At 34.0% G+C, this 25,571-nt stretch overlaps 1 long non-coding RNA gene across 1 annotated transcript; it reads left to right on the top strand.

Annotated features, from left to right (window-relative positions):
- Positions 1-15,523: 15,523 nt before the first annotated feature.
- LOC146949362 (uncharacterized) lies at positions 15,524-18,684 on the top strand. Its single transcript, XR_015027233.1, has 2 exons — positions 15,524-17,436; positions 18,404-18,684. It is a non-coding gene; the product is annotated as an uncharacterized LOC146949362 (long non-coding RNA).
- Positions 18,685-25,571: the final 6,887 nt, after the last annotated feature.

Genomic DNA, 25,571 nt, shown 5'->3' on the forward strand with positions numbered 1-25,571 from the left:
GAGAAAAATCATTTGTTTGAATCTTAACTTGACGTATATAGTATAGAGGCCATCAGTCATTCTCGTATGAACTAGTAGAGGTCATCAATCATTATCCTATGGATTGAATAGTTAACTTATATAGTTAACTAATATAAGTTAAAGATAAAGAGTTTTATAGGTGTTTAAATTCTGATAAAGGAGAAAAATTAATTTGACAATTAATTACTAATTATTTAAAATATTTGTTTGTTTTAACATTACTCCATCCGTCCCTCAATATATGACCTAGTTGACAATATACATCATTGACTTGACATACTTTAACCATATTTTTCTACTAATTCACAAAGATAAATAATATCATGTAAGATGTTGTTGGATTCGTCTCGATGAATATTTTTAAAATATTAAATTTTCATAATTTTTTTTAATAGAGAATTGAAGATATCAAAGATAAAACTTATGCATTGGTACGTGTGTCGGAGTCAACTATGTCATCTATTGAGGGACGGAGGGAGTATTTTTTATTTTCTCTTTCATTTTGTTTCTAAACATTTGATATTACGAGATGATTTTCTTTGTTTTTATTTATTTATACCGTTATACTATGATTAAGATGATTTTTTTTATTTTTTTTTTAAAGAATGACTAACATGATCTGTTAACAAGATTAATTATAGGTAGTAAAGATTTTTTCCCCCGACAAATTATAGGTATGGTCATCTTAATTAATCTTAATATATATATGTGCGCTTTTAAAAATATCAATTAATGATTACGTATGGGTATTCAGTCACCACAAAATATAGGGTATAGATTACACACATCCATAAAAAATGAGAGAGAGGATAGTGGTGGGTTTAAGTATGAAAGTTGTATAGTTTGTTATCTGCGGTAGTATGTAGGTTGAGGGGTCAAAATGTTTATTTCTTATAATTTTCAAAGAAAATATCATTTTTTTTTTACATGAATAAATTTAACATTTACAGGGATAATTCTCAAACATGGGATAGGATAATAATATAACATGTAATCTAATCTATAATTAGATGCATATCATACAAATAATAGGATGAGAGTTAATCATCTTTATTCTTTATTGATACAACTCTCTTATTTTAATGTGGGCATATATACAATGAAAGCCATATGATAACACTAACTTTTAAATTTGTGCACGAGTGTATTTGTGTTTACTTTGTAATTTAAAAAATTCAATCGTCATGCTCTATTCGCATGACATCAATATATGCCTTTCCTTCAAGTTTTTGAGCAAAGAAGTTCTTGAAGTATTCCTCTACTCCAACTTTTTTGAACCGAACTGGTGTTTGTTCAGTGATTAAGCTCTCCAAAGGACCTACAATATTGTCTTGATTTAGGCTGTGGAACATAGCAATTGAAAGCCTTTCCTTTTCAGAGTTCACTATTGCTCGATGCTCAATACTTCGATATATTCCATTTGTTATAATCTTTAATGCAAAGTAATAAGAAAGAAGACAAAAGAAGTATGAAGTAAGTATTAAAAATAGTTTGAAGTGAGTGTACAATATATAAACACACATACTCATATATAGAATAAAATAAAAAAGAAGAAACTTTTAGTTTTAAATTCTACGGTGCTTTGAAAGTCATGACATGGAAAAATGTTGTTAGAAGGCATGCCATGTAAATATTTTAAAATAAATTACTAACAATAGAATTGAAATTAAATATCATTTAGATCATCTTAGTAAAATTTATTTAAATATAAAATTATTTGATACATCATTAAGATTTATAAATATTTATGTAAAATTTATTTTCAGTGTTATACTATTGTAGTTCGATCCCTTATATTTATATATTTATTCAGCTTAGTAATCATATATAATTTATTTCTATGTTCGATCAATTTTGTTTGTGGGTATATTGATGCAGAGTTTATGTCCTTAATTCGGTTTCCTACATATAATCCATAAATATAGTGTACTATCTCCAATCCATTATATTCAATATCAAACTAAGTCATTTGACTCAAATGGACAATATGGGATTTAAAGTTCGAATTGATCAGCAATACTTTAGTTTGATATCTAAGCCGAGTAATATTAGATGGGTTCTTAGTTACTTCTAATCAAATTTCAAATTATTAAACCATTTTGTTTGAGGAAGGAAGTGTAAAAGACAAAATGAAGTCGGGAAAAAGAATGATCTATCTGTCATGATTTTTTTGTCACACAGGCCGGCCTGAGGGCTAAGAAACCCAAGCAAAGACTTTAGACCTCAAAATTTTGGATGAAAAAAAAAAACCTCTAAAAAATTAATTTGGTTATAAGTATCTCATGTGATAGTTAAATTACCAACATTTACGTAGCTTAACTGATTACCAAAAAGGCATCAATTATTCTTGGTCATGAATTCAAATTTTGGTCTCCACAAAATTGATTTTATATAAATATTCTGTTAAAAAAATATTCTTAAAGGCCGCATTAAATATTTTGCTTTAGGCCTCTTAATCTGTTGGGTCGGCGCTGGTCTCACATTGTCTTTAAAGGGCCTGAATCAATGGTATGTTTATGTCCAACATGCATGCTCTAAGTTGAATTATATTGTTTTTATATGGACTAAAACAAAAAGTTGATATACTTTTAGGGACCCAAATATGAATGTGTTGGGTCATGAGGGCAGTCCGACGGATCACGCACATTTATCTAGAGTAACCACACAAATCTGTGTGAGAGAGTGAGATAGAGAGAGACCAAACTTTAATCCAAAATCTTAAGGTAATGTGTTTGAGTCCTTTTACTTAAGGTTTCAACCTTCAATTTTCTCATCAATGTGAAACTTCTAACTCACAGTTAAGAATGTTATCATGATATGATTAATGTTAGTACATTTTCATCATATGACTTATTTGACATCGATTTTTTTTTACAGTATAATTTATTGGTGTATTTTAAAGTCGGTAGGACACGTGTGTAGCACGGGTTAAAAGTTTAGTTTAACGATAGAATTTTTACCATGCATTCACCCAAAAACAAAAGTTTTTTTTTTTACCTCTAGCATGTCACCAATGTTGACAATGAAGGCATTGGGCAGGGGTTTAACAGGAACCCACATGCCATCTTTCCTTATCTGTAGCCCTTCTACTTCATTGAGTTGTAAGAGGATAGTTAGACCTACAGAATCTGAATGATTTGTGAGACCAATAACCTTTTCTGGTTCAGGACAAGGAGGATAATAGTTCATCCTCATCATTTGTATCCCATCTTTAAATAATTCTCTCATTCTCATTTCCTCCATCTTCAAAGCTTTTCCAACATGCTTAAATGATAAATTCATAAACTGTTAGTAGTTAAGCAAAAAACTAGAGAATACAAAAGTTATATCATTTTATAACCAAATGATATATTTGGATTAGCTATATACACTGAAATAATGTTATGATCCAAAATAGCGTATCATAATTGATTGAGATAAATGGACACATGACTAGTGATCCTAAAATCAAGAAGCTTGAATTGTGCATAAATTAGGAGATACTGATCAATAATGGGTATGAAACTGATGAAGTTAGGACTGGATTCTCTCGGGTGACTGCAAGATCCAGTGAAATCATGGCTGATACATGTCATCTTACGTTAGTTTCAACATACTTTTGAGTCATTTTATTTAGATTTTGATCCAAGTTAGAGGAGTTGTAGAACAATTGTCTATGGTTTACGGAACATTTTGTAATGTTTTCATTTCAAGTCTTCTAATTATAGTTTTCTCAAAACCAAACAATTATTAGGTGTTTTTGATGCAATTCAATTCAAAATCATGCAAATCGGAAAAGCAAAGCACCTTGTCAGGATTTTTCAAAATCAATAGGCCGCTGAAGACATTACAAGATGGAGAAATTTTATTCTAAGTCCCAAGACAATTTCCAAGGAAGAAACAACTCAAAAAGACAAAGAAACACGCAAAAACGCATAAGAAACAAGATCTGGAATCCCCGTTTGCACCCCTGGGGTGCGCCAAAGCAGCTGAAAGCGCACGCACGAGGGACACAATCCCACGTGCGGGGCGCTCACGCATATGGGAATAACCATGGCCAAATTTTCTATTTCTTGCGAGTATAACTCTAGCGTTTCTCTTAATAAAAATTAGTTAATATTGAGAAAAAGTCAAACCTCACGTTGAATAAAGATAACAACTACTCCCTCCGGTCCTTATTATAAGAAACAATTGACTTTTTTGGTTCATAGAATAATTAATGTATCTTGTTATAAATATAGACTAGATACATCACTTACACAATGAACCTAAAAAGTCAACTTTTTCTTATAATAAGGACCGGAGGGAGTAATATGAGTTTATAAAATATGGGCTTAAATGCTCAATTGGTCCCTTAACTTGATTTCAAGTATCGGTTTGGTCATAAGTAATAAAAGGTCCGCTTAGGTCCCTTAAATTTATTTAAAGTATCAGTTTGTTCCCTTTTGTTAATTTAATTCAAAAAAATGTTAAGTTTAGGGACAAAACTAATACTAATTAAACAAGTTAAGGGACCAAAATTGAACGTTTTTTTGAATTAAATTAACACAAGGGACCAAACTGTTACTTTAAATAAAGTTAAGGGATCTAAACAGACCTTTTATTACTTATGGGACCAAACCGATACTCGAAATCAAGTTAAAGGACTAATTGAACATTTAAGCCTAAAATGTGACATCGACACCTTACAATACAAAGACAATTTTGTTTTAATTTCTTTAACATTTGCAACATTGCACATGATAGACAAACCCTCAATATAAAAATCATAAGCATAAGTGAGAAAAAATACCTTAAAGGAAGAGGAAGTTGTGGAAATAAGTGAGGCATTCTAGAGTGTTTAGGAAGGGTTATCATATAAAACATATCAGCCCAATCAAGCTTCTGCTCCTCACTAACAACAAATGCTTGTCCAAATCCCTCCATATGTTGGGGAGTTTGCCAAAACTTTTTCTTTTCTGACATTGAAAGGTTGAAGAAATCTTGTATCTCCAACTTTACTTTCTCCAATAAGGAAAGACTGATTTGATGGTTTACCAGCTGTTGTATGATAAAACAAAAAGTAAATTAATACAACTATTTTTGTTTTAAAAAGGTTAAATTTATTCCCTATAAAATTTAGAAATTATTTTAGTCTCTTTATCCACTTTTTAGTCAACGCAAAATATTAAACTACATGTTTTTTTCTCCCTTATGAGGTACTAAAAGCTGAAGAAATATTGTATCTCCAACTTTACTTTCTCCAATAAGGAAAGACTGATTTGATGGTTTACCAGCTGTTGTATGATAAAACAAAAAGTAAATTAATACAACTATTTTTGTTTTAAAAAGGTTAAATTTATTCCCTATAAAATTTAGAAATTATTTTAGTCTCTTTATCCACTTTTTAGTCAACGCAAAATATTAAACTACATGTTTTTTTCTCCCTAATGAGGTACTAAAAGCATGTTATTTGTAAAGAATGAAAACTAAAACCAAAATTTAAGATATATACATGGACTACAAAGATTATCTATATTTAATATTTTGGAAGAAAAAAAATATTATTAATACCAATGGTACCAAAGATCAATTTACATGTCTTCAATATGAGATTTGAATATGAGAGATGAAGCTCAAATCCTCTCAAGACAATTGTAAAATACCAATTACTATCATTTTAATTAATAATAATTTCATATTTCTCCAGTTATTTTTGTAAAAAATAAAAGGTTTAATTGCACTTGATGTCTCAATCTTACAACGCTAAAATAATGGTTTTATTTTTAAAATTCTACTTTTTTATAATCTGTCTTTTAACACCTTTTTTTTTTTCATTTTGGTTTAAGTTAGATTATTAATCCTAAAAATGATGAATTTTGGTCCTGATTAAAGTGGTGCTTTTTGGTCTCACAAATGATGGTTTCTATTCAAAATCAAAATTGTAACAAATTCAACATGACAAAAAAAAAATCATCATTTATAGATGAATGGTTTAATTTTTTATATGGTTATTTTATGTGAATATATTTACATTTCTTTCACTTAATTATTCAATATAATTTAATTACATGACAATATAATAAATATATCTTGTTGGAAAAAATAATAAGAAAAATATTTATATTATTATAATTTAAAACTAATTTATATAAATTTCTTCAAAATTTATTTACATAATAATCAACTAATTTAAACCCAACGAACTACCCCATGCTTAGGACATGCCATTACACCATCATTTAAAAAAAAATGTTAATGAGTGCTCTTGGGATATTGGTTAAAGTATAAAAATTAGTTTGTATAAAAAAAAGATAAATGATATTTGAACATCCACTTTATGACAACTTTTGTGACAATTTTCTCTATCATACTCACATTACTTTTTACTTTATCTCTCTATTGCTTTGGTTTTCGTGCAAATATCAATTTTTTCTTTGTAAATTGTGGTTGTACCAAAAGTTGTCAATCAAGTGGTTGTTCAAGTAACACTCCTCTAAAAAAAAATGGTATAATTATTAGTAAGACAAAAGCTTAAACGTATATTTTCAAGACAAAGATTCTACTAATGTACTCCCTCCTAATAGAATTATGTCTATCATGTTTCATTATACAGTAATGAGTATATATACAATGATGTGGAGTCATGGCTGACTCATCAAAATGATATGATAATCAATATACATCAATACCTATGATAATGCTAATCAATATACATCAATACGTAACTAAAGGCTAATAATGCTAATCAATATACATCAATACGTAACTAAAGGCTAATAATGAATATCTTTATATTCTAACACGCCCCCGTAGTCGAAACGGGAGGCTGACGAATCTTGAGACTATTCTTGAAATCATCAAGTTGAAGTGGATAAAACAGTCACAAGAAAGGGGGGGTTTGAATTGTGACCCTTTAAAAATTAACCTGCAACTTAAAAGTGATTCTCAAGTAGTTTACTTGGAATAGTTAAGTTAGCTTTCTGACTTCAGAACGTTCTGACGTTCTTGTGCAGATTATGCAGAAACTGATTTAATCAAGTAACTGTGTTGTGTGTGTATAGTGTATATTGAATTTAAAAGAGTAAAGGGAAGAGAAAGAACACACAGAGATTTATAGTAGTTCACCCAATGTGGGATAGTCTACTCCTCACAGTTTTGTGAGATTTTCCACTATGATGTTTGAGATAACCTCTCAAATCCTGCACCTTACAATCTGTGTTCACCTGAACACTTACAACTCTGTATTCCCTAAGCCTCGGCAGGCTTGCACCTTGTTGCTAAGTTAACCACTTAGACTTTTACAACCTTTGCTCAAACTAACACTTTAGTATCCCTAAAGCTAGATGAGACTTTCTTTTCTTCTTGCTAAGTTACCCACTTAGACTTTTGCACCTTCAGCTCAAACTAACACTTTAGTACCCCTAAAGCTAGATGAGACTTTACAAGATGTTTGGAGTTTGAATGTTTGAGAAACAAACAGAGGAGGGAGAAGAAGAAGTTATCTTTAAAAGAGATAACAAAGGGAATTGATTTACACTACAAAGAAGGTATAAAGACCCTTCAGTGATGATCAATTCAGAGAAGAAAGGAAGGAGAACTTATCTTTAACAAGATAAGAAAGAATTGGTTTACACTACAAAGAAGGTAGAAAGAGCCTTCAGTGATGACCAATTCGAATGCTAAAGCTTCAAACATATTTAAGATGTTTTCTTGTATGCTTTGCATTGGTGCAAGTAATGCTGAGCCTTTGATCTGTATTTATAGAGTCTTTGGGCTCAAATAGTCGTTGTAGGGTGTCCAATGGTGTTATGCCACGTGTCCTGGGCCCCAGAAGCTTTTACTTGAAAATCAGGGTGAACATTCTGACCATCACAATGTTGTTGCGTTCCCAGGATGAACATCAGAATGTTGCTGTGTTCTTCATCAGAATGTTGGAAATTCATGATGTTCTTCATCTGGGTTCATCATGGATGAATGTTGGATGAATTTCTGGGCTTGCCCAGCACGTAATGTGAGATTTGTTTGAGTTTTATCCTCCAAAAAGTAGCTTCTCCATATGCATCAAAAGTTGCTGGAAAAGTAGGATAAAGCTTGATTCAAATCTGCCTTGGATATTGTGCAGGAAAGAGAGGATAGTGGGTCTGCAGCTTCAGGCCCATGCTTCCAGGAAATCTGCTTGATTCAGTTTAGAGAATATGTTATCTCTGATGCAAGATCTCCTTTTGCTACCTTTTTCTTCTTTCCACCAACTACACTGTTCATGGCTGGAAGCATGTTCAGAAGTGAACATTTTGACCATCAGAATGTTTCATTTGCTCTTACTTTAGGATGATTTGTAAGACTACTTTTGATGTAATCAATCCTAATAGTAGAGACACGACTGAAGTGCAGTGAATGCAACATCTAGGATAATATTCTCATTGGAATAATCCTAGTACTTTAATGTTCATAGTCTTGAATGAACATTAAAGATCCTTTTGACATAAATCTTTGTTCATGCCTTTATTTGTTGATACATCCATGCAATTGTACTTTTCTGGACCTTTTATTCATGTCAAGTGTACTTGCATGTTCTTCACGTTCTTGATGAATCTGGGTTTGCTTATGAACACCCTTCTGGCTTTCCATCAGAACGTTCAACTTTCTGATCAACTCACTGATCAACATTCTGAACTAACTTTCTGAACTTCAGATTTAGTTCATGAATTCAAATGTCCTTTGATTTCTTGTATCTTGGTATGATTTAAACTTTGTTTGTGTCTTGGTTAATCACTCAAGAACTCACAAATACCAAGAACTATCAAAGTCCATTAATCCTTTAATCACCATAGATGCCTTTAATGATTTCTTAATCCAAAGTCAAAATCATTTTATGCATAAGATATGTTCATGTCACATCTGTTCTTGCATGTTCTTGGTGTGGACATTGATTTATGGGTTTGCTCTAATGAACCTTCTGAGCAACCTTCTGAACAACCTTCTGAACTCCTTCTGGGTTCAAAGATATGAACTTCAGAATGTTTCTTCTGGGTTCCTTCCTTTTTGACGGTTGTACTTTGTGCTGAACATTCTGATGTTCTTCAACACTTTGAACCTTATGAAGGTTGTTTATTTATTTCCTTCAAGAACTACTTGAAGCATATAAATAAAAGATCATTTGTTTTGACAAACAAGATGATTCTTTCTTTGAAGTCCAAAAGAATATTTCTTTGCATCTAGTTCATCCTTGCATGCAACTCATGACTTTAAATATTCTTGTTTATCCATGAAGTAATCCTTTATCATTTCTGGATATATTCAGGGTTAATGTTCATGATTCTTATGAACTCCATTCACATGAACATTCTGATCTCTGTTCATATGAACATTCTGAACTCTGAACTTCTTATCTTCAGAAGCTTTGGAAGTGTGATACTTTGAGGAGGTTCTGAGAATCTTCCTAACTTGTATGCATATTTCCTTTTATCTTCTTTACCCATGGTGGATCTTCAAATCATATAACATAAAACTCAATGTGAGTTTTGTCACATAACTTCAAGCACATTCCTGTGCAGCTTGTGATGTAAGTTCTTCCAGCATGATTCAAGTTCTTCCATCATGATTCTTGAGCTATGAATCTTTATGGAGATATGATCTTGTTGTTTCAACTGATGATATACTCATTCTTTCAATATTGAGTAGATATGATGCACTTATTAATGTGGGTGGCTTCTAGCTTATCCACTCATGTGATTCCTGTTCTTTTAACAAAAACTCAAGTGCAACCATCAGTAGATCACCATTCATAAAACTTATTATTTATTCCACGAGGTTTGTTATCATTAAAACATTCATCAAAAAGATTTTTGCTTCAACACAAGTAATTGCTGCGGAAGACCCTTTGTAAAAATGTCAGCTATTTGATAGCGAGACGGGACATGTAGAACACATACTTGACCTTTAGCAACCTTTTCACGTACAAAGTGGATATCCATTTCAATATGTTTTGTGCGTTGATGTTGGATAGGATTACCTGACAAGTAAACAACACTAATGTTGTCACAGTAGACCAAAGTGGCTTTCCTGATCGGACACTGAAGTTCGAAAAGTAAGTTTCGAAGCCATCAAGATTCAGCAACAACATTGGCAACACCACGATATTCGGCTTCAGCACTAGAGCGGGATAAGGTTGGTTGTCGTTTTGCAGACCAAGAGACCAAATTATCCCCAAGATAGACACAATATCCAGACGTAGAGCGTCTAGTATCTGGGCATCCCCCAGTCAGCATCCGTATATGTAGTGAGACTATCAACTAGGGAAGGAGAGATATGTAGTCCATGGTGGATGGTACCCTTAATATATCTAATAATGCGCTTCAAGGCAGTCATATGTTGTGTGTGTGGATCATGCATAAAGAGGCACACTTGTTGGACGGCATAGGTGATATCAGGTCTTGTGAAAGTTAAATATTGCAAAGCACCTGCGAGACTTCTATATTCAGATGGATCATGATATGGGTTACCTGAAAGTCCACTGAGCTTTGCTTTAGTGTCGACGGGAGTGGAGACTGGTTTGCAAGAAGACATGGCAGCTCGCTCAATGATCTCTTCTGCATATTTATGTTGAGAGAGAAAAATACTATCTGAATGTCTAGTGACTGAGATACCCAGAAAATAACTGAGAGGTCCTAAATCTTTCATAGCAAATTCACCACTAAGCTTAGACATGATGGATTGACGAAGAGTATCAGATGAGGCAGTGAGAATGATGTCATCAACATATAGGATAATGTATGCAGTATCATTACCATTGTGATATATGAATAACGAATGATCACAAGTACTATGAAAGAAGCCCAATGTCGCAACAAATTCAGCAAATCGTTGGTACCAAGCACGATGTGCTTGCTTAAGGCCATAGAGGGACTTCTTGAGTAAACATACATAGTCCGGATGGTGAGGATCACGAAAGCCTGGTGGTTGATGCATATAAACAGTTTCATTTATGTTTCCATGCAAGAAGGCATTTTTGACATCCAATTGATGAAGACACCATGATTTTGAGATAGCAATACTGAGAACCGTCCGTATAGTTGCTAGTTTTACCACCGGACTAAAAGTTTCGCCACAATTGACACTTGTCTGTTGATTAGAACCATTCCCCACTAGGCGAGCTTTGTATCTTTCAAAGGAACCATCAGATCTCTTCTTATGCCTGAAAATCCATAAACTACGAATGACATTAGCATTAGCTGGACGTGGCACTAAATCCCACGTCTTATTTTCAATAAGAGCATCATATTCGTCTTTCATAGCCATTTTCCAGTTATGATCTTGTAATGCATTTATAGGGTTAGTAGGCAAAGGAGAAATGATGGGTGAGTATAAGTGTGTAAGTTAAAAAGTTGGCGAGGTTTGTAGATGCCATGTTGTGCTCGAGTGGTCATTTGAGGAGAAAATGAAGGATTGGTTGGAGATGAAGTAGGTGTGGGAACGGTAGAGGGGGAAGAGTTTTGAGAAGCAGGCGTTGGTGGAAGAGTAATGTTGTTTATAGTGGTGATTGGTGTTATAGAAGATGGGGGTGATGTAGGTAAGGTTGAGGCCGAGAAGTTAGGTTGGGGATTGGTGGTGATTGGTGGCATGTGAGGTGTAGGATTGAGAGGCATTGGTTGATGGGTGTTCAATGTAGGGATCATGTGATAAGGAAATGGATCATTGCTTGTATTCAAAAATTCATAGCATGAGGATGCGGGAGCAGGAGAGGTAGAGAATGGAAAGACATTTTCATCGAAAGTAACATGCCTAGAAATGAAGATTTTATGACTAGACAATTCAAGGCAATTATAACCTCTATGGTTAGAGGGATACCCTAAGAAGACACATGGTGATGACCTTGGTTGGAGTTTATTTCTAGTGGTGGACGGGATTAATGAATAACATAGACACCCAAAGACTTTAAGATGAGAATATGAGGGAAGTTTTTGATAAAGGATTGTAGTTGGTGTTTGAAGAGCTAATTGTTTGTTTGGAAGAATATTTAACAAATAAGTAGCCATTTGAAGAGCATGATGCCAAAAGGAAGGTGGTAGGGAGACATGTGCAAGTAGTGTACGAATGATGTTATTTATAGTACGGATTTAAAACCATGTGCAAGAAATAAAATATAGTAACGATGACCACCGGAACTAAGAGTTGGTGATGTCCAAAGATCACCATGCACAATATCAAACGGAAATAAAGTATGAGACAAAGATTCATAAAAAGGCATTTTTATTTGTTTTCCAAACTGGCAAGACCGACAAACATGATTGTTCTGGGATTTATTACATAAAATAAAATTGTTTCGATAAAGAGAATTTAAAACAGCTGCTCCCGGATGTCCTAAGCGATTATGCCATAAATTGTTGGATAAAGCAACGAAAGTAGAGGGTGTTGGACTTTGATGAGTTGATTTTGGAGTTAAAGGATAAAGTTCACCCGAGCTATTACATCTCATTAACGGCATCCCTGTCTGAAGATCCTTCACAGAAAAACCAAATGGATCAAATTCAACAGAAACTTCATTGTCAATGGTAAATTTTCGTACAGAAACAAGGTTTTTGATTAATTTAGGTGCATGAAGGACATGATTCAAGGTTAAGGGAGTATGGGAATTGGGTAATAATGCATTGCCACGACCAATAACTGGAATATTATGACCATTACCAACAATAATATGATTACTGATATTGGAATAAGACGTAAGATTACCTCGGTTTGCCGTCATGTGAGATGTAGCTCCTGTATCCATGTACCACTGCTCATCAGGAGGAGCCATAGACAGAGTGTGCATTGCAGCCTGAATTTCGGTTGGCATGTATGACCTTTGTGCTGAAGCAACGTGTGCCTGTTGAGGTCGCTGCCCAAGGATGCCAGGTTGACGGTTTGGAGTGACTGGCTGCTGCCAATTTCCAGCTGTAGGATATGGGCAAGGAGGAGAGGCCCAAGGCTGCCACTGTGAAGCCTGTGGAGGATAGGCCCACGGCTGATTCCACACCCCTTGTGGATAATTGTGTGATCGTCCGCCACGACCACTACCACGGTCGCGATTCCGTCCGCCACGATGGTTGCCTGAGTCACTGCGTCCGCCGCGACTGCTGGTGTTGTTGTTGCTTCGGTTGGCACGAGTAGGTGTAGAATTGAGAGAATTGTTCTCTTGAGAAGCAATGAACGCAGAGTTGTCAGTTGTGTTCTGTGTGTGTTTAGCTAGTGCTGTTTCTTCCAAGACAACCATAGACCGAGCTTTGTTAAAAGGAGGCAGAGTTTCAGAATGACGAATTTGAGTGCCAACTGCAGCATATGCATCAGATAGGCCAGAGACAAGCTGAAGCACCATACGTTCGTTGGACACAGGTGCACCAACATTAGACAATTGATCAGATAGAGATTTGATCTGTTGGCAGTAAGAAGAGGCATCTGGAAATTGTTCCATGGTGACACGAGAGAATTCTTGCTCTAGATAGAGAGCACGAGAATTCTTGTTATCAAAGAAGATGTTGAACAGACGTTCCCAGGCAGATTGTGCGGTAGAATTACGCTCAATTATTGTATGAAGAAGGTCGGTGGATATGGTGCCGTAAATCCATTGTAGAACAATGACATCAAGACGTTTCCATAGGGCTGGATCAGTTTCTTTGAGAGGAGGAGAGGAAGAAGTGGAAACGATGTTGGGAATGATATGGTCGAGAACGTCATAGGCTTGAGCGTGAATGGTAAACAATTCAGACCAGGTAGTGTATTGGCTCTTTTCAATATCAAGAGTAATTTTGATAAAGTTTGTGATATTGTTGACAGTGAGGGCAGGATGAATGGAGAGAGGAGGAATGGTGGCACTGCTAAAAGAAGAGGGGCGGCGCTGATGGAGAAAAGAAATTAGGGTTGCTAATAGGTTTAGACTCATGATACCATAATAGAATTCTGTCTATCATGTTTCATTATACAATAATGAGTATATATACAATGATGTGGAGTCATGGCTGACTCATCAAAATGATATGCTAATCAATATACATCAATATGTAACTAAAGGCTAATAATGCTAATCAATATACATCAATACGTTTTGGCGAAAGTAAAACTCTATTCAATACTGTTTTGGCGGAAGTAAAACTCAGTTATAGCTTAAGTTTGGTGAAAGGGGAGTCTACCATGCTTGACTATAAAGTTGCTAAGTTGTTCAACATTCCCCTCAAAATTAAAAGATTCTCCACATCCCTTGATGTTGTTTGGAGTCCCCCTACTGCTGGAGTCACTAAATTCAACTGTGAGGGATCATCAGTTGGTAGCCAGCCTTGTGGTGCCATAGGAGTTTTTGATCAGAGATTCCTTGAAGACGTTTCTAGGGGCAATTTCCAGTAACATTGGCTACGCCACCCCTTTGGAAGCTGAATTCAGTGCTTGCATGAAGGCAATGGAAAAAGCTCAGACTCTTAATCTGTCTAATATCTGTCTTGAAACTGACTCTTTGAGAGTGGTTAATGCCTTTCACAGGGATGTTGGAGTTCCTTGGCAGATGAGGGCTAGATGGGCAAACTGCAAGCATTTCTGCAATAGTATTGCTGCTCTTTTGTTCATGTGCACAGAGAAGGGAATTTGGTTGCAGACGCTTTGGCGAAAAATGGTCAGGGTCTATCTATGTTTTGTACTCAGTGGTGGCCTTCCCCTCCTCCTTTCCTTCAGCAGCTTCTCTCTAGGGACACTCTTGGACTTCCTATTGCTAGATTGCAGATGACTTGATTGCTTTCACTCCCTTCTTGTTGGTTTGGGAGGGTTTTCGTTTTTGCTTTGACTTTTGTTTTGGTTCTGCTGTTTGTTTTGCTACTTTGTTGTAATCGGTTCAGGCCTCTCCTGATTTCTTTTATTGGATTTTAGCTTTATCAAAAAAAAAAAATACATCAATACGTAACTAAAGGCTAATAATGAATATCTTTATATTCTAACACCTCCCGTCCTATTTACAAGAGACAATTTACTTTTTAGATACATTAAATAATTTATGTATTTGGTTTAGGTTCTTGACTAGATACATACATTATTCAATGTATCTAAAAAGTCAACTTTCTCTTGTAAATAGGACCGGAGGGAGTATTCCTTAACCATTGGTTAGCAAAACCCAAAAAATTGTTTGATTGTGTGGCTGCCGTGTCAAGGTTTGTCTGATGTCTTGTGTGTGTCTATTGTAATTGCAAATATTTACCACCATAGTAGTTTTTGGCAAGTGGCAATACAAAGGCATTGTGATGCAAGTGGAACATGGAAATTAAAGTAGCAATTTGACAAGAAGCTTAAAGCAGCAATTTTATTTTGAAAATTGTGCATTTAACTTATTAACAGATTAAAAAAACAATTTTTTTTACATGAAATTTCACAATTATTTCATTTTTTTGAATCCTTAACAAGTGTCCTTGTTAGCATAACTTATATATATATATATATATATATATATATATATATATATATATATATATATATATATATATATATATACTCCTTCCGATCACTATTATAAGCAAAACTCCACTTTCTAAGTACATTGAATAATCAATGTATTGAGTCTTTATTATAGACTGGATACTCTAATTATTAAATGTATCTAAAATTTTAAGTTTTACTTATAATAGTGACCGGAGGGAGTACCAATTACTATCATTTAATTAATAATAATTACCGAGTGTCTCTGGGGCACTCTTCAAGCATTTAAAATTATAAAATTATTATTTAAAAAAGTCAAATAGTTCAATTTCCAATGCACTGAATACACAAGTTTTTATAAAAAAATTACTTCATCCTCCCATATTATGTGACCTAGTTGACTTTGACACGTATGCCAATTCACAATTTTGAACTTAAATATCTTTAAAAATGTAATACCCCGCTTGTAAAAAAATTCAATATATGTTACTTTATCCTTGGAATTTTAAAGCGAAGGGAAAAATGGTAATTTTGCATAAGACTTTCCGGACCAAATCATCATATTCCAATGGGCTACGAGTAATGTGATATTCCGCTGCAAAATTTTATCGCATTTTATCGAACAAGCGAAGTTAAAGAATAGTGTAGAAAAGGGCATTTTGGTCATTTTCACCAAAAGAGTATATAAGACAAATTATAAGACTTTTTCTACAAGCTTTTACACTATTCTCCCTCTACAATTTTTTTTATATTTTCCCTTTTCTCTCTACTCCTTCCATCGCCCTCCTTCTCTACCTCACTCACCCCGTCAAAATTCATCATTTATTCTTGTGATTTTTCATGTTTTGCCATTTTCTTGAGCTTAGGAGCAAAGAGAACCACTAGAAGGCTTAACTCTCCATTTTTTTCCTCACTTAAGAAGTTTGTTCATATGCACTCTAGCAAGGGTTTAAAACGCTAAGAGTTGAGTTGGTGACTTTGTAGAGACAATTGAAGCTTTATGTGGTGTTTTGAGCATAAGAGGCAAGTTTGAGCATGTTGGAGCAAGACACAAGATCTAGGGTTTGGGCTTTTGATCTGAAGCTTGGGAAATGAAGCATGAGCTGCCAAGAAGTGGAAGCTATGAGCTGAAGCATAAAAAGGGATTAAAGTTCCAAAAGAGATTATTTATGGTAAGTTTCTCATAAGAAAAATCACTTTGGGATATTATGATCATTTATGTGTGTAAAACGAATCATGATCATGTTTGGGATACTGATATAGAAATTGGATTGAAACTGAAATGTAAGTACAAGTGGTTAATAGCTTAAGTTGTGGTTAAGTTGCCATAAGTTGTTCCAAAAGCTTCCATAATTGGTTTTGGAATTAATATGTTATAATTGCTGTCGGAATGGTTTAGGAGCTGTGTATACATGTATGGTTTGCTTCTGGAAAATTTGAACATAGATTGAATTGTTTAGAGGGCATAAGCTGTCAGTTAAGCTGTTTTGAGAAAAATGCCTTAAATGACTAAGTTGTGGATTCAAACTTCTGTATAAGTGGTTCATAGGGCTAATAATACATGTTGGAACTTCTGTCTTAAAGGTTGGGTCGAAATTTATGTGATAGAAGTTATAAGTTGCTAGTTAAGCCGTTGAAGAATAGCTTAAGTTGGAAGTTAAGTTGTTTCAAGTATTATTTTCTGAAGAACAGATTATGAGAGATATTTTTGATTGACATATGAGTAACGGAAAAATGATAAGCTGTTTTAGTAATGGTAAAAGTGCTTAATTGATAATTAAGCTGTTTTGAAAGTGCTTAAATAGCCAAAAGGTGAACTTATGTTGCAGGAACTGAAATAAGAATTTTTGTATATGCTGGTTGATGAAGTAGGAGTAAGTGACAAGTGGGTTGGACTGTTTCAGAAAAGGCAAGACCTATAAGTCAAGACATAAGCTATTTTCGAAAGTGATTATGGGGTTTTGGAGTTAGCAAAAGCCGCAGATTGTGGATAAGCTATTTTTCCATTTCTGGGAGTGATTCACGGTGAGTTCCTTTAGATAGAAACCCCATCTTGGGTAGTTTAATTCTCCATGAAACTACATTAATTTATTTATTCTAGCTTATTAATTTATATATTAGTTTCTTATGTCAATATAAATTTATCAGGACATCGGAAATTATTTATAACCTTTAGGAATGGCATATGACAACGATATGCCTAGAACCTGAATAGGTTAATATGATTAGACACAGGAAAATATTAGAATTATCAGATTAATTACAAGTTAAAGACGAGATTCACTTCGTCTTTATTATCATATTCAGAAATATTAACATTATAAGAAAATCAGTTAAGATAAGTTATTCCCCTCTAGCTCTCCGTTAGTAGTGGAGTTGAGGATTAACTCAATTATCAGAAATCAGTTAAGTTATGACTCTCTAACTCCCCGTTAGTAGTGGAGTTGAGGTTAATTCATATTTATAAGAAATCGGTTCAGGTTAAAACATGTTTAAGTCATGGCTTTCGTTATCCCGCCAGTTGGATATGAAAGGTTCCCGCCAGTTGGAATGGACACTATCGTAAGGATGACCACACGATGATAAGAGGAGTCCGGTATCCCCGTCATTTGGGTTCCCCGCCAGTTGGAATTATACCGGTTAGCAGTGGAATAAATTCCAGGGTTACTCCACTTGAGTTTATTCCGTGAAATCAACTCAGATAATATTGTTGTTCAACGCTAACAGTTCTAACATAATATGACAGACATTATGATTATAATTATGGTTATGATTTTAGTATTAGTATCAGAATTATATTAGTATTTCAGACAGCGATCCTAGTTATCCCCCGATCGCTGAGTTATGCAGATAAGAACAATATAAACCCGAAACGGGTTGAGATTAGTAACAGATGGCGATCCTAGGTATCCCCGAGATTGCCTACAGCCTAGGATAGGTGGAACTCACTGAGGCATCTTGTCTCACCCCAATCCCTTTTATTTTATTTCAGATACACAGGTGGATCGCAAGCAGGGAAGTTCATGATGAAGTAGCAGAAGAAGCTGGACAATTATGTTTACTTGTCATTGCACGTAATTTGTACACATCAGTGGTACTATTTCAGAGGCATCCGACGAGTAATATTATAATTTGTTCAAAAAAAAAATATTATTGTAATTTTAATGTATCCATACTAAATTTAATGCACATGCTAAATATTCTAGATAAGTTTAGTATGGGTGTTGCAAAAAATCTATTAGAAAAAATTATAAAAATTTGATATTTTGAAAATATTCATCGAGATGAATCCAACAACATCTTATATGTTACAGTTTGTCTTTATATATTAGTAGAAAAATAGGGTCAAAACATGTTATTGTGTGAACAATACACATTTTTAAATTAGATATTTAAAATGAGACGGAAGGAGTACTATTTAAGACCCTTAAAGAGTGCTCTGAGGACACTCGTTAGTTGTAGGGATCAAATCACTAGACTAAAAATGTTTTTTCTCAAGGAAGGACTAAAAATGTTACTCCCTCCGTCCCATAATACATGACACAGTTGACCCTATTACGCATGCCAATGCATAATTTTGAGCTTAAATATCTTGAATAATATATTATAAAAAATTATGAAAATTTGATATTTTGAAAATACTCATCGAGACGAATCTAACGACATCTTATGTGATATTATTTATCTTTGCATATTAGTAGAAAAGTATGATCAAAGTAAGTTAGGTCAAAATTACAAATTTCCAAATAGGTCATCTATTGCGGGACGGAGGGAGTAATAACCTTTTTATTGTTTATATAAATAAATTTATTAAGTCAATTAGCAAACCCAAAATCATATGTCATATATTTAAGATATTGAAGCTTTAATAACAGAAAAAAAAGACCTGAAAGAATCCCCAATCTTTGCAAGCATTGTGAAATTTAACCAATTCTGAACTCCCAAATTCTTCTGAAAGCAACTTATGCATGTCAATAATTGGAATTTCAAGGTTAGTATCAACTTCAGAGAGAATCAAGTCTTCATGATTAGGCTGAATGTATCTTGGTGGAACGTTTGAAATCTTCCCATCTTTAGCTAACTCTTGAACTGATGGTACCAAAAGAGAAGTTCCTGATGGGTTCTTGATTCCTTCCATTTCCTTTGTTATTAATTCGCAATGTATATATAACAAGTAAAATAAGCTATGGCCTCTTTTCTCCCTACAATTGACCTATTTATAACATGCAATGATTCTTGAATTTTTCCATGTCTCTTTCTTAGTTTTTTATTTTCTCGAGATGTCTCTTTTGTAATTTTCGCACACATAACACACGTAATAATTTATGGCCACCACATGCATCGATTTTTCCTAACCAATCCTCTTTATCGAATGACCACCACATGCATTGATTTCTTTTTTTGTTACACCACATGCATTGATATCAAAGAAAGAAATCTATCTACTTTTGTTTGAATCTTGGTTGAACACGCACTCTCTTTGTGGTCTCAATTATATATAAAATTTGGGAAATGCTATCTTATCCTTTCCGGCCAAGAAAGTAAATATAGAAGTTTTTTTTATTAAAAATTGTGTATTTAATATGTTAAAACTTTTCAAAGTTATCTTTTCAATATAAAACTTATTTTTTTAATTCTATTTAGTAAAACACCCGTATTAATTATAGTTAATGAAGTAGTTATATATTATTGAAATGTACACCCTCCGGTCATCAATATAAGCAAAAATTCTATTTCTAGGTTCATTCAATTAATGATGTATGTAGTCTTTATTATAGGTTACATACATCATTTATTGGATGAACCTAGAAAGTGGATTTTTGCTTATATTAGTGACCGGAGGGTGTAATAAACAAGGGTATGCTAGTGGAAAATAATAATGAATATTGTATTGAATTATAAAATGGACAAAATTTGAGACAAAAAAAAAATAGAAAAGAGGACTTGTAATAATTGTCACATCTATTATTTTTCTCGGTTTCAAAATAGTTGTCACTTTAAAACGTCAACGTATATTTTTTTCAATCATATACCTTTATTTATTGAATTTCACTTCATCTAACTACTCCATTAACTGCAATTAATAGCAATATTTTATCAAATGATACAAATTTTACTATTAAAATCAGTCAAACTAATCATTCTTTTAAGAACCGTGCATAATCCAAACGTGAGAATTAAAAGGAGACATACATATAGTAACAAATACCCTTAAGGCATTGCTTAATATGAATCAATATAAATAAATTGTATATAAAAACTGTGGACTAGTTTGACTTCTTCGGAAAAAAAGCTTTAACATAAAAAATTACCTATTTATTACTTTTGCAAGTATGTGACTTGTATTCATTTGAAGAAAATTGTTGATAGAAATGTTAGAGAAAGAGAGAGAAGCTTTGGAGAATACATGTGAAAACTCTTCATCATCAACCTAGTGCAATACCAACCCAAATCGCCTTCATTTTCCTTGCCACCATTCATTAATCTTGATCCTAAACCACAAAAAACAACCATCCAACAACCTAAACCTCATAAAACCTTTGCATAAGCTGTTACCAATTTATGTGAAATTCCTGTCTCGCAGCTACCTCAAGCAGTGATTAGAGGAGATGGACTTTCTATTTAGATCCCTGAGGAGGAGTATTTAGATGGTATCGAATCATGCAAGCATGATCTACGTGGGAGAATCATTTGGCCAAAGGGTTCTTCTCCTTTGACTGGCGTTGCATCGAGAGCTAAGTTATTGCATTATTGGAAGGATTTATCAAAGTGGGGAGTCATATCTCTAGGCAAGGGTTTCTTTGAATTTACTTTTTCAACTCTAGAGGATGTTAGGAGGGTTAGATCTTTAGCTTCATGGAATCTAAACCCTAGTTTTCTATAATTATTTCCATGGACAAAAGATTTTAATCCTAAACTTCAAAATAACTCTTCTACTCAAGTATGGGTTAAGATCTATGTGTTGTCTTAAGAATATTGGAGGCAAAACATTTTATTTTCGATTGTGAGTAGTATTGGTTCTCCAATGTGCACAGATTCAATTACAATTAAGCCTATGTGAGAGAGAACTTTTGGACAGTTTGTTAGGGTTTTGATTGATATTGATCTATCTCTGATCCTAATACATAAGTTACTGGTAGAGAGAAAGGGTTTTCCTTTTTATGTTGATATATATTATGAAAACATCCTAGCTTATTGCACCATTTGTAAAACAATTGGTCATCATGTTGATTTTTGTAAGAGATGGTACCCTGAGGAAAGAGCCAGAAAGAGATAACATAGTAACATAGAAATCATCTAAAGAGACAAAAAAGTATTTGTGCAAACAAGACATGGGTGGCAAGAACAGAGCAAGGCAAAAGAAACCATTAATGTGAAGAAAGAAGTCATTAATGTAGAGGAAATTAACAAAAGAATCAAAGGGGGAAAAAGAATGAAACATAGAAAGAAATAGAAGACAATGAAAAATATCTGAATTTGACCCTAGTGAACTACTTAGAAGACACGATAAGCAATTAGAAGAGGAGCTAAAAGATAATCTTGATAATGATACAAACAAAGAAAAGTCAGATGAGTATCACTCCAATTCTAGCTCACAAGGTTCATTTGTTGATGCCACAAGTTCATGATGATACCATGTCCACATATGAAGAAATTCAAAGTGAAAGTGCTCACAAAGAAAAGACACCAGATAGAGTTGTGAAAGATATGGCGTTCTTAATGGATTCTTGGGCAAACATAGCTTAGAATGAGGAAGTTGAAGTCGTGATGATTTTTTCATTAGAAAAAGAACCAGTAGAACAACCAACTGATGGAATACCCTCATAAAACCATCATTCTTCTCTAATCCTCACACTCTGATACTTTCAGTTTCACAAAATTCGGATTGAAATTTCACCGAGGTTCCAGAGAAAGTTAGAGCCCCGAAGCAGGCGATGGCTTATGATGTATTTCAAATCAAAACCACATTCTCCACTTTTTAGAGATTTATCAATACCCTCATAATGTTTGTGTTTGTGTGTGTGTGTGTGTGTGAGAGAGAGAGAGAGAGAGAGAGAAGAATGTGGAAAGATGGGAGAGAAGACATTGATATCAACTGATATTTTAATTGGAATGATTCTGGGAAAATGAACAAATGTTAATTGGGTGTGGCTACCAAAGTTCCTTGTGTTGAGCATTGTCATTAGTGGACCCAAGATAGATGAGAAGTTGTTTAGATGGGAAAATGATCATGTCATTAAATGCATTTGGGGTTTTAGGGGAACGATCTACAATCTATCTATATATCTAAATCCTGCTAAGTCTCCTACATTTATGCAAACCCTGTTCACAACCCTAATTGCGTAAAATGACTAGTTTGCCCATCTTACTACCACCGTAAGATTTCACCATCATCACCGTCGTAGACGTCCTCAACCTTAGGTCTCACCACCACCATCAACATCCTCGCCCACAAAATTGAGCACCACCATCATTTTTGTCGGTCTAATCAACTTTTTTTTCTCTCATCGGCACATCTTCGATTTTCTTCTTCTTCATTGTTTCACCTCCGCCGCTCATCCTCGTCTATGCAGGCCTCCGTCCTTGCGTTCTGCAATAGATCAAAGAGAGAGAGAGAGAGAGAGAGAGAGAGAGAGAGAGGAGCGACATATCTGTTTTTTTTGTTTGGATTAGTAAAACAAAAAAAAATAATAATAATGTAACATTGCAGGTGTATAATGATGGGATTGTAAAAAAAGGTGTACACGAATCAATATCCTATTTCAAATACCTTGGGTAGAGGTATTTCTTACGAGGAAGAATTCAATCTTTTTCTTTTGTCTTCTAGAGAGATCTTCTCGTGGGTTAAGAGAATGAACACAAAGAGGAAGAAATTAGGGTTTATTACTGAATCTTGTAACTTCTTGGTATCTATTGTAAAGACTCGTTTATATAGTGGATCGGAAAGATATTCTCTCCCCAAAGATGCTTTCTCTCTTCATCTACTATCTTTATTTTTGTTCTTTTCTTTGATTGTGGATTTGCTGAACACTTAGGTTCCTAGATTTGTATTTGGTGGAATATTACCACCTGGATCGTTTGGTTGTTGGTTGCCATTGTTATATTCTCCATATATTGTCTTTTTGGTTTTGCATAAGGGCTTGGATTCAAAACAATTTCTTCCCACTGTTGGATTAAACAAATTCCTCAAGTAAGTACCATGGATACCAAACTTAACATCAAGAAATTTTCCAAAAACAACGATTTCGACATATGGAAAGTGAAGATGGAAGCAATCTTAGTATAACAAAATTGTGTAGAAGCTTTGACGGTCGACGTGTTGATGTCAACTAACCTAATACAATCACAAAAGACTGAGATGATATATTAGTCAAGGAGGAGTGTCATTATCGTGTGCCTTAAAGATAAAATATTGAAGGAGGTCGCAAAGTAGAAGATCCCATGGGGGCGATATGCATAAACTAGACACGTTGTATATCATCAAGTAAATATTAAATACTTGAACGAGCTAACCAAGCTCAACTAGTTGATGGTGGATAATAATGTGGTAGCCATGAATGTATCAAGAGGAATGAGTGCATTGTCCCACAAATTGTGCCAGTTATGACGGTTTAAATGAGGAACTTACTCATGTTTGTATTGATTGTCCTTTTGTTGTCCAAGTATTGCGTAAGATTGTAATTAGGGAAGATATTCATAAAGAGCACACAAAGTCAAACTCAGTAACTAGTGCTATTTTTGCGTTGTTACACCAGTTCTCGCAAGAACATGCCTAAAATTTTGCTGCTGCCCTTTGGAGCCTATGGAAGCATAAGAATTTCAAGCTTTGGCAAGTCTCAAAAACAGGCACACAAGTTATCAATCAAGCGTATAATTTAATTAAAGATTGGTGCTCAACAAATGCTTTTAGTCGTACAGCTATAAAAATCCCAACAAATATGGCTCGTAATGCTCCAACGACTTCAACAACGTCAAACATTTCTAATGCGTCAATGTCAAGTATGCCCTCAGTTAGATGGCAGAGACCATAACATGGTCGCGTCAAATGTTATGTCGATGCATCTCTTTATGAACAACTGAATAGAACAAGTATTGGGATATGCATTAGAGATGACGAAGACACATTTGTGTGGGTTAAGACTTTACCCATTACACCAATGTGTTCAGTGCTCGTGGGAGAAGTTTTGAGTTTGTTCCATGCAATACTTATTTGACAGTGTTGACTTCATTTTAGATTCAAAAATTGTTACATATGCTTTCCATGCTAACCGTGTTGATATCACGAATTTGGTCAAGCTATCTCAGCGAGCAGGAGTCTTTTTACTACTTATTTCACAAACTCTCACGTCAAGTTTAACAGACGACAAACAAATCAGGTAGCTCACATTCTTATTGGGATTGTCGCATTATCTATTCTAATGTAAATTGTTATCTTCTCCAACTTTTAATGAAAATGTCTTCTTCTCTTTGAAATTGTTATCTTTCTCATATGATAATAATAATAACAACTTATTTAATCCGAGCAAAATATCTTTCTGGCGTGTACTCTTTGGCCGGTCCAACAATTTTAAAGGCCTAAACCAATTTTTATTGTGAGAGTTTTTACAATTAAAAAAATTACATAAATTTTATGAAAATAAATAAAAAAATGTTCCAAATTTGTTAGAGCTAAGAGTTGAAAATTACATAAATTTTATGAAAATAAATAAAAAAATGTTCCAAATTTGTTAGAGCTAAGAGTTGAACCGTGGACAAAAACCGTGGACAAACAACGAGGATAATAATATGAGGCCTTCATTTTATTTTTAACAACTCAACTTAAGAATCATTAATTAAAAAAATTTCATATTATATATCAATAACTAAATTAAAATAATTTTAGAACTTTGTCTAACCCAAAATTTTGAGACATAAAGTCATTGCTTGGGGTACGAGGCCCTTGAGCCGGCCTGCTCCTTCCACTTATTTTAGAGAGAGAGATGGTAAAAGTGTTTTTTTTAAGCTTGTTTACAGGGAACAATGTTAGAAACAAACATGCAAACAGAAAAGGGGATTTATATATTGTTACTTCCTAAATTATGAGCGGAAATGATGAATTGCGTTTCGCAAAATTGATTTGGGTTTCACAAAAGTACAAGAGAATGGTTGTGGAATAAGAG

Source organism: Medicago sativa, chromosome 2 (genome assembly GCF_051527215.1).
Source record: "Medicago sativa cultivar Bolivia chromosome 2, Bolivia_mono, whole genome shotgun sequence".
Taxonomy (NCBI): domain Eukaryota; kingdom Viridiplantae; phylum Streptophyta; class Magnoliopsida; order Fabales; family Fabaceae; genus Medicago; species Medicago sativa.